This window comes from Montipora foliosa, chromosome 3 (assembly GCF_036669935.1).
Source record: "Montipora foliosa isolate CH-2021 chromosome 3, ASM3666993v2, whole genome shotgun sequence".
In the NCBI taxonomy this organism is placed as follows: Eukaryota; Metazoa; Cnidaria; class Anthozoa; order Scleractinia; family Acroporidae; genus Montipora; species Montipora foliosa.
The window spans coordinates 55,609,580-55,619,579 of NC_090871.1; the positions used below are offsets into that span (position 1 = coordinate 55,609,580).

The 10,000-nt window shown below is 37.7% G+C and overlaps 1 protein-coding gene and 2 long non-coding RNA genes across 7 annotated transcripts in view; 1 reads left to right on the plus strand and 2 right to left on the minus strand.

The window, feature by feature from the left end:
- The window catches only part of LOC137997724 (uncharacterized), a 324,565-nt gene that overhangs the window by 212,972 nt on the left and 101,593 nt on the right, over positions 1-10,000 (plus strand). The window lies entirely within an intron of this gene.
- The window catches only part of LOC137997728 (uncharacterized), a 114,699-nt gene that overhangs the window by 25,938 nt on the left and 78,761 nt on the right, over positions 1-10,000 (minus strand). The window lies entirely within an intron of this gene.
- Positions 1-10,000, minus strand: part of LOC137997684 (nucleotide-binding oligomerization domain-containing protein 2-like) — an 84,016-nt gene that overhangs the window by 25,938 nt on the left and 48,078 nt on the right. For 4 of the 5 annotated variants that reach the window (XM_068843847.1, XM_068843846.1, XM_068843845.1 and 1 more), the window contains exons 1-3: positions 1,142-1,180; positions 564-651; positions 1-76 (exon numbers count right to left, since the gene is read on the minus strand). The exon at positions 1-76 is cut by the window's left edge and continues 26 nt beyond it. The gene's annotated coding sequence lies outside the window, so the exon portion shown is untranslated. Of the gene's footprint in view, positions 77-563; positions 652-1,141; positions 1,181-10,000 lie in introns of those variants that run through there. The other variant, XM_068843848.1, reaches the window with a different exon arrangement.

Consider the following 10,000-nt stretch of genomic DNA (forward strand, 5'->3'; position numbering starts at 1 on the left):
CTCTGCAATTGGCAAGCATCTGGAGTTTGAACATAGTTTTGACCAAAGCACCCCCATTGATGACCTCTTCAAAGTACTAAAGAAATGCACAACTAAGCGTGATTGTCTGGTCTACGAAATGCTGTTCATTAAGGAAATTAAGCCAACCTTGAACACACAATTGGACTGAATACAGTGTACGTGTCAAGCCGTTAAGTGACCTCAGTTTTTCATTCACGCGTACCTTAGAACTATCAACATCTTCGTAATCGTTAAATCCTACAATTTAAACTCTCTTACTCATCTTACTTCTTGACCAGATGACGTTATGCAAAGTCGAGACGTCGTCGTTTTTTTTGTAGTTTTCTAGTTTCTTATGGATTTCAAGAACATTTTAGCGTTAAACTTTCGCTTCAAATAGTACTCTAAGTCGCTTCTTATACGTATTTCTGACATGATATGGGAGGACAAATAGTTGAAACAATGGTGAAGGCAGCCTGTCTCGAGCAACAACATACATCCACGCAGATTGAACATTACTAAAATAGACGCATCAAAGTTGAAATTTAGTTTAATATCCTTACCTTGCACAAGATGTAATGAATGTTTTATTCTATCGAGAACGATCACTAATCTGCGTTCAGAATGTTCTTGAAAGCCTTAAAAACAAAACTAAAAATGAAATTGAAAGTTTGACTCAAGCATCATCAGTATCATGAGTCACGCGATACTAAAATACTGTGAAATGTTAGAGAAAATTACAATTCTATTAACGAGGCAATTATGGTAAAACGTGTCAGCTCGATTAGAGAGGATAAAACGATCTCTATTAAACACATAAAAACAGTCTAGATCTTTCCACGAAGGTGCCGATGTAAAATCAACAGTACTGAATTATAGACGGCAAGGAGAAATTCTCTTGAATGGATCTTATCCCCTCAAAGGAAAACCACGTGTATAATAACGGGGAAATCTGTAGTTTAAATTAGCGAACGTAAACTTGATGCTATATTGCCACAGATCAAAATGATGCAACAGTCTCTGTGAACCAACTAAAACTGAATAGCCTAGCACGTTCGGCTGATACTTAGCTCTATGGCCGAATTATTTGCAAAGGGAGATCGGCTTAGTTAATACACTAAATAAAACATAGGACACAAACCTTCCTCCAGATACAGCCGGATTCTCCCGAAAAATCAACGCCCCTCCTTTCGCGAGCTCTGTAAATGGTTGTGGAATCAACAGGAAGTATACAAAGCGCTAAACTGCACACAGTCAACACCGCGGTAAAACGCACTGCGCATGAGTACAAATTTAAGCTTCCGGTCCATACGCATTTCCGGTTACGTATTTAAATCCAATGTAAACGAGATAAAATTCCGTACTGCGAAGTTTGAAAACAAAAAGTAAGAGTTAGCATAAGAAAGTGGGAGAAAGGTTTGTCTCGTTGAAAAGTTTATTTTTCATTTAAGTTTCAAGCGCTTGCACCAAGGGGTTTGGTGTTTGCACCAGCAACGAAATATGAGAGAATTTCGGGCGCGTTCGCGCTCGACAAGAGCAATTTTTTTTTTTCGTAGTTCTCCTTGTTGCGTTGGTTTGGTTGTGCGGCTCACTTGCAAAAAAGTGTGGGAAAGCCAACAAAAGCAGCCGTAAATGTGCCGGCAAAAATATTTTTTGTCAGAAGATTTAGCCAGAGCTGCCGAACTCCAAGTGGGTACAATCAACAGTTTGCCGTCTTCATTGGGACGAAATACGGAGGAGCAACAACAGGTGCTCGGTTCTTTCTTCAAAAGGTACTTATAAAATTATCTCGTACTATTTTGGAGTGTCATTTGCATTTAATGTACCTCACATTTTTATTTTACTCTTCTTGAATACAGTACAGTGCGGACAATTACTTCACTAAAATTCATTGTTGGGGTGCAGGTAGCAAAATGCTACCTCAGGCGGTTCAGTCTAAAATTTGTATATTTTGGAAAGAAAAAAGGAAGTCACGGAAGCTGGGAAATATTATTTTGAAAAATTAATTGCCAAACGAATTTAAGGAAAAATAATAACTTTATAGACTGCAAAACAAGCACTTTATGCCACTTGACAAACTAATTTTTTTTTAACACCAAACCCATAAAATTGTACCAATAATTTTGTCAAAAATTTTGTCAAAAATTAATGCCATTTTCACAAGTGGCTATTGAAATTCAGTGGTACTCCAATTTTGTCTCCAGATTGAGGATTCATGTAGAGGGGTGTCCAGGAATCCTATGACACCGACGTTTTGAAAAATTTCACTAAAAATGAACCTACTCCATTTTTCATTTAGTGGGGGGAGATGCTTTTTGGACATCCAATTTTCAGTCTCTGGATACAAAGAAACTCATCACTAACATGTCTGTTTTTTATCATTTTTTTTAGATCTTGCAATTTACTCGCTCACCAATTTTAAGACTACACAAGAACTTGAAAGCAGCAACACAGCAGTGGTAAAGGTCTCCAAAAAGTTCACAACCATTTCCAATTGCTGTTCCAAAGACTTAAATTTCTACTAGCAGGGAGGATTTTACTGTAAAAAAAAAAATACTACAGCTAGTAACACACTTGTAGTGGGTTAATGTAACAACAACAAGGACAATCAACCAAGAATAATTATTGATTTTATCTTCCAGCAATAAAAAGGAATTATTATTTTTAATTACTGGAAGATAAAAAAACAGCAGGAGGATATAAAAGGAGGATATCAAATTATGTATCTTGAAAGATAAGAAAACTTGTTGAAGCGGATTCAGTGCCATCCTACAAAACGTTTCAGAAATTTCAACTTGGCCTAATAAATACTTCCAGTACAATAAATTATTGAACCTCTCTTTGTGGACTCGGGTAGCATCTCAGCTGCTTCAATAAATTTTTAATCCGCCCTTCCATCAGATTTAACTTTTAAAAAAACTCATAACTTCATATTTCTGTAGTAATAATTCTTCAAGCATGTTGAACAAGAGCATACTAACCTACATTTGAAAGGGGCATAATCCCACAATGCATTTTTCTGGATATGACTTTACAGAAATAATTCCTGTTACCTTTCCATATGGACAAAATACTTTTTAACTAATAATAATATTTTAGATATAACAAGTGTGCTGAATTTTTAGCGATTGCTTTTAATAATACTAATCTTTCCTACCATTCCCAAGGATGAATAAATTAAGTTGAATACAGTAAGTGGTCACTGGTGAAGTAAACAAACTGCCCCAAGGGGACTCCCTTACAAAAATGACAAGAGTTTTTGTTGTACCTTTTTGGGGCAAAATGTGTGGATTTATAGTGCTTGCAATGCTATGATCAATATCTGGAACTGTACATAGCAGAATTTGGTACGCCAGCAAATAACTTTTACTTCTGAATTATAAAATGCCAGTCATTTGTCACTTTAGAACTGGTTCCTTTGTAGGGGTTAAGATTTCGTTCGGCTACGTCCACTAAACAAGACTCTGTTACCTTCAAGGGTTGTTTTAAAAAAATTTCCAAGTACCCTGTCATTTTCATAGGGAAGACCCCTCCTGAGCAAATTGCATCCTTATGTTTGGGTTCCCATTGATTTAATGATAAAAGCAACATTGTTCTAAAATAATATTTAAATACCATTATAGTCTTTTTAACCTAACTTTTTTGCACAGTTTACTCCTTGAGCCACCAGCTTCAACTTTGATACTTTTGAGCAGTTATAGTAATGGTGGAGGTTATTTGGTTCAACTAAAGAATAAGAAAATCAAAGTAATAATAGCACTAATGAGCTGTACAGCTGAGGTCTGTCAAATTTCCATCTGAGTAACCTGACAGCTCTTACAGTACTTCTCAATGTAAAGAAAAGGAATCTTGTGGACTTGAACAGTCCCAAACAGAAATGCTGTGTATTCCAAATATGGTCACATGAACTCTTCAAGGTTTGCCTGCTTCCAGAACTTCAAATCCATGAATAGTTTGAATATTTTTCCTGGGCTCCTTTAAATTGTGTACACTTTTTAATGGTTTGCCTTTAAACGTAACATTCACAATCTAATGCAAATACAACTGAGGCTGACAAGACAACAATATCCTTTATTTAAACACAACCAATGTTAAAGAAATAATACATGCTTGTGGGGTTGTGTGCTAACTATAATCAAGATGCACTACAGGAAATAAAAACTTAAAACTAACTATGTAAGAGACATAGGATATGAAGTAGAAATTAATTACTATCCAAAGATCATATTGTAAATATTATAACAGGTTAATTGACAAGTCCTTTGCTCAAAATGGTAGAGCATAAAATTATTTGAAGTCCAGCAGGACCCAAGACGAGAAGTTATGATAAAAGCTTTAAACTTTTTTCTAAAATATTTTACTGCTATCAAACCCAATGAGACCTTATGCATGGGATTGTCACTGTTTCTAGCTGCAGCTCCAAATCACGTAATATATTAATAAATTTTGTCATCTAAGAAAAGAACAACATGTGGGGTGTAACCAAAAACGTCCATGCTAATAATGTAATTCTTCATTTCAGGAACAACTATCCACTGTCAACCATCACATGACTCAAAACAGATTAACTTGATCCGACAACACATGGCAGTCCCCTAAAACCAAATTACATCATTAATGCTTCCACAAAACAATAGTCTAATAAAAAAAATGATTTGTTACACCCAAAGAGTCACGAATCTGAATCTATAGATATCTATATATAGCTCTAGTAATGTACCCACACTTCAGTTCTTCCAAACATTATTTTAACTAAAACATGGATTGTGGCAGGGTCAAAAACGTGCCTTAAACACAAATTAAGTGCAAATCGATAACTTGGTAACTATTTTAACGGACAAAATAATGAAATTGACGTCGACATGGATCGGTGAGTTGTGACCAGGGCGCACTGGTTGTGACCCCGGGGTTGTGACTGCTAAGAAGTATAATAACTTAAAGATATATTAACAAGAAAAGAGAATATAATAACCTTAAAAGCAGCTATTTAAAATATTTGATGTTAGGGTTACGTTCCCAATGACACAGTCACACTCAAAATCAAATTCACATCTGATCGAATCATTGATCATTCATGTTATGTAGAGGTGCCGATCGTAAGGAGTAACGCAGAAAAAAATAACCTTCACGTTGCACAATATTGCCATTTCCCTGCCACAAGCCAATTCACACATGAACGGAAACCTTGGGAATCCTTCTTTCTGCACATTACAGTAACTTTTTGTACCCGATGGCAACTAACTTTCTACATTAAAAATTGCGTAAAAAACTTACCTGTTTCGCAGCTCTTTTCCCACGAAATAAAATTTTCCAGGAGCAAGTTTTCCGAGGATACTAGTTGGATTGGACTTGCAAACGTTTTACACAACATAGACGTTCTCAAAGAATACATTCCATTTGAAACTGGCGTTCAAACTAGCCTTGATCGCTCTAAAAAGAACGTAAACCAACAAGGTACCGATTCTCAAACGGCAGCCATATTGCGCCAGTGAATCAAACCGGAAATGCGGAAGATCACGCATGCGCAAACGTTTTGCCGCGGTGTTCACTCAGTGAATGGATGTCTGGATGACGTCAACGAAGGACCTTTTCAGGTAGTGTCCTGACTGAGAATCACAAAGACCTTACTAAGTAATGGAGTAAACCCTTTTGCGGCGGAGAAATCTCTCATAGAATTGTCCTGTACTGCACAGCGACATTGGCAAAGAAGGAAAAAACGTTATGGATCGCCTTAATCTCTACCCAGGTGTTTTAATTATTTTGGGATCATTCTGCAATTAAACCAATCACTAATCACCAGAGATGATCACGAGATCACGTGAACATAACACGCACCTGACCAAAGATCAAAAGATACAAAGGTTCATTGATAAATGGCTCAGATCAAATCCTTAGACTTCATTTCATGAGTTATTCGCTTTTCTGCGGTGTCGTCTTAGGCGCGAGTTCTTGATCTTGGAGGAATGCTTATTTTTCATGGTAGAGATTGGGTCATCAAATAGATTACATTGAATTACAGTGTAACCTTGTTTTGAAGAGTATAAGTATTCTTCATAAATGTGGCAAGATTTCATATATTTTTTTTACACTGAAGAGACAACAATATTGTATTTTGGAATGCTGTAGTCAAACCCGCACAGACATTCGATTTTTGTAAGATTTTGAAATACCTTAAGTCGCCCGTTAAACACACGTACGTTCATTTGCTGTCGAAAGGTTGGTTGAGACAATGGTGAAGGCAGCTTTTCTCCAACAACAACATGCTTTAAAAGAGATTTATCATAAAAAATACAGACGCATGATCTTCGAAGTTGTCGAACTGAATTTGCCAGTTTAATATGCTTACATTGCACAAAATGTAATGGATGTTTTATTCTACCGAGAACGATCACTAATCTGCGTAAAAGAAGCTCTTGACGGACTTAAAGACGAAAATGAAAATGAAAGTGAAAAAGATATTTTTGAAGTTTCAGTCACGCACCATCCGTTTGATGAGTCACACGATTAAAAAAAAAAAGAAAATTACTGTGATTATGTGGGAGAAAATTACACTTCTAGTAAACGAAGCCATAGTAACATATGTCAGCTCGATTAGAGAGGATAAAATGATCTCCAAAGAGATAAAAACATAGTCTAGATCTTTCCACGAAGCACACTCAACAACATTGAATTAAAGATGACAAGAAGAATTATCTTGAGTGGATTATCCCCTCAAAGACGAACCACATCAACTAACCAATGCAAACTTGTGCAATATCACGACCGATGGAAACGATGCACGAACCAGCTAAAACTGAATAGCGTAGCCGGATACTCGGCTCTTTAAGCGAATCATTTGCAAAGCGATATCGGTGTCAGTGTTCAGTTTAGTTTATGCAGTAAATTAAAATATAGGACACAAACCTTCATCCAGATACAGATTCTCACGAAAAATCAGCATCCCTGTTTTCCCGAGCTCTGTCAGTTCTGTCATGCATCAACAGGAAGGATATAATAGCGCCAAAAACTGCACCCAGACAATTGGTGGATGACGTCAACGAGGAGGTCCTGATGCAAAGATATGGGAGTCGTTAGGACCAAAAATACAATGGAACCGCTCTAACCCTGGGACCAGAGGAAATGTTCGTTTAGGGGGGTGTCCGGTGTACTGAGGTTTTACCTATAAGGCAATTTTATGCCGCATATTGTGTGTTGTCTTACTGTAAGTACCAATACATGGTACATCAGTAGTACTAGGCACATCAGTAAAGGAACAAACAACATGGTTCACAAGGAGGCTTTTCAACGTCAGTGTTACACGCAGGGTAATATGATCCCACTTTAAAATGATTTAAACATGTAATGTTCAAGATTCTCTGTCTAAATTTCCAAGATGCTTGTTAACTGCATCTGATTACAACGTTCAAATATTTTTCTTTCGCTTAAATTTTCCAGCTCTAGAACCAAGCACTTCTTTGTGTGAAAGGTTACTGCCAGGAAAATCAAAATGTTTCTCACTTCTAATTGGGATTTCACAGCTGCATGGTTACCGTGATTAAATGTGTGATATAATTTTGGTGGCTAGCTTTCACGTCCCGTTTAAACGAGATCAATTTCTTTGTTACGGACTGAAAATTGCTTCGGGTTTTCGGAATTCAGGGGTTCTGGTTACTGAGGTTAAAAATAGAGAAAATGAGTGACAGAGATTTTGGGACAGAAAAAATGTCCGGTAAAGAGAGGATTCCGGTTTAATAAGTGTCCGGTTTAAATGGGTTCCACTGTACAAGAGTTTTAAACGATTCAAACAAATGAATTCGTCAGATTCGCTCTGACGAAGGGCTAACGCTCGAATCGTCAGCTTTTAGAATCTCTGTACGGTGGCCAATTTACATTATCAACTCCGTTGATAAAACCAAATTTTGGTTTACTTATTGTCTACAAGATGGCACACTCACTTAGCAAATGATGCAGCCAAAATACAAACAGTTTAGTCTTCTTTGTCAGAATGAAACAGGCTAAAGACAAACAGTTCAGACCAATCATAAATAAACCGATCGTGACTTATGTTAACAGGGAACATGAAACTGTTTACCAATCAAGTAAAATCGCGTTTAGCCCAGCTTTCACTTGCAACGATTAAAAAAAATGCAAAGTGAGATAGCTCGCAGTGCTTGAACAGCACGTTGTGATGTCGAATGATGTAGCCCACCATCAATGAATCAACGCAGCGATGTAAGAAACATATATACCTAGCATATATATGACATATATATGACATATAGCATTGCGTGAAATGATTTAACCAAATGAGGAACAGAACAGCTCAAAAATAAATCGCTAAGCATTACATCAAAAGATTCAGAGGTTTATGAGACGGTTTAGTTAAAGCGCTAGATAGTCACGGTAGCTTGAAATGGCTTTTTGGGTTGGCAAGAATTGGCGTCGCCTAATGGAACAGCGATCTGCTGGGGGCATGACGTTAAAGGCGGCGAAATACGAGATACAAAAACCCTCAACTTAGCGCGCAACATTGTTTCGTTGCAAGTTTGGGTTGGTGTCTCCCGTTTTCCACCTTGCATGATCAACTTGTCGCGCAACAAAAACATTTTTTGAGGGTTGACGAAAGTTGTTGCGAAAAATAGAGCGCGGATCTACTCTGAGCAACAAATTTTGGCTTTGTTGCTCGTTTTTCATCAAGCTCACAACTTGTCCTGCAACAAATGTACTGGTGTACTAGTTAATCAACCAATCAGCGCCCTGCATTTCTTCAACCCGCAAGGTGAAAAACGCGAAACATCGATCAAAACTTGCAACGAAACAATGTTGCGCGACAAGTTGAGGGTTTTTGTATCTCATCTTTCGCCGCCTTTAAAGGCCTTTAACTAGTACACGAGCAAATTTGTTGCGCGACAAGTTGTGAGCTTGATGAAAAACGAGCAACAAAGCCAAAATTTGTTGCTCAGGGTAGACCCGCGCTCAACTTTTCGCAACAACTTCCTTCAACCCGCAACAAATGTTTTTGTTGCGCGATAAGTTGATCATGCAAGGTGAAAAGCGGGAAACATCGATCGACCCAAACTTGCAACCAAACAATGTTGCGCGCCAAGTTGAGGGTTTTTGTATCTCGTATTTCGCCGCCTTTAGCAATGTGAAATTTGCCGCGAAAATAGAAGCCTCTAGTCTACTCAAGAGCCTTTAGTGAAAGTCTTAACATCGCCTGAAAGCTTTTCAGTTCGTTGTTTTGTTCCGGTAAGTTCCTTCACTTGAGCTTTCTTGATTTGATCTTCCATAAAGCGAGCTGTGTTAAATCAATTTGTTAGGCTAATTTTACCGCCGGAGCTATATCTCACTGAAGGATTATTTTCTTCTTTATCTTAACGTCTGCATCAGAGCACATTTGATCATTTGATGTTTCAAAACGTTTCGGTTCAAGCCATCTTGTCATGTTTTCGGTTCCTTGACAATTCTTACAGTTCACAGAGTGCCTTTTCGTTTCAAACATGACATTGTCACTGAGGCGATGATTCAGAGCTGACCATGAATCAAGTCAATAGGCCATCGTAAACAATGTAACCTTCATCAACGCGTGTTGTAGCCTCACAGGCAAAACAAAATGTGTGACCAGCTGAGGGATACAGTTTTCGTTTGTTTTCAAGGTCACGCAATGAAAATCCAGACCTGTTTTCTGTTGTTTGTAGGCATTGCACTCAATGTGCATTCCAACGTTGTATAATGGTATTTTGCCAATATTTATTAGATTCCCTCAATGAAATAACTGGAAATCTTGGGCGTGTTTCAGATTAAGTTTGAGAATGACGGTTCTTTTCGAGGCTGCTTTGGAGGTCGGAGACTTTTAAACATAGCATTGGAAGATCAACGGTCTTTCTGTCGGTATGAACCACCAGCAGTGACGGAACAAGGAGGCGAGGGAAGACCAAATTTTGCAATTTCCGAACAACAGCTTGCTTTTTCAAAGGTGGAAAGTTTTCCTGTTTCTGAGTTCTACTTCTACTTCATTAAT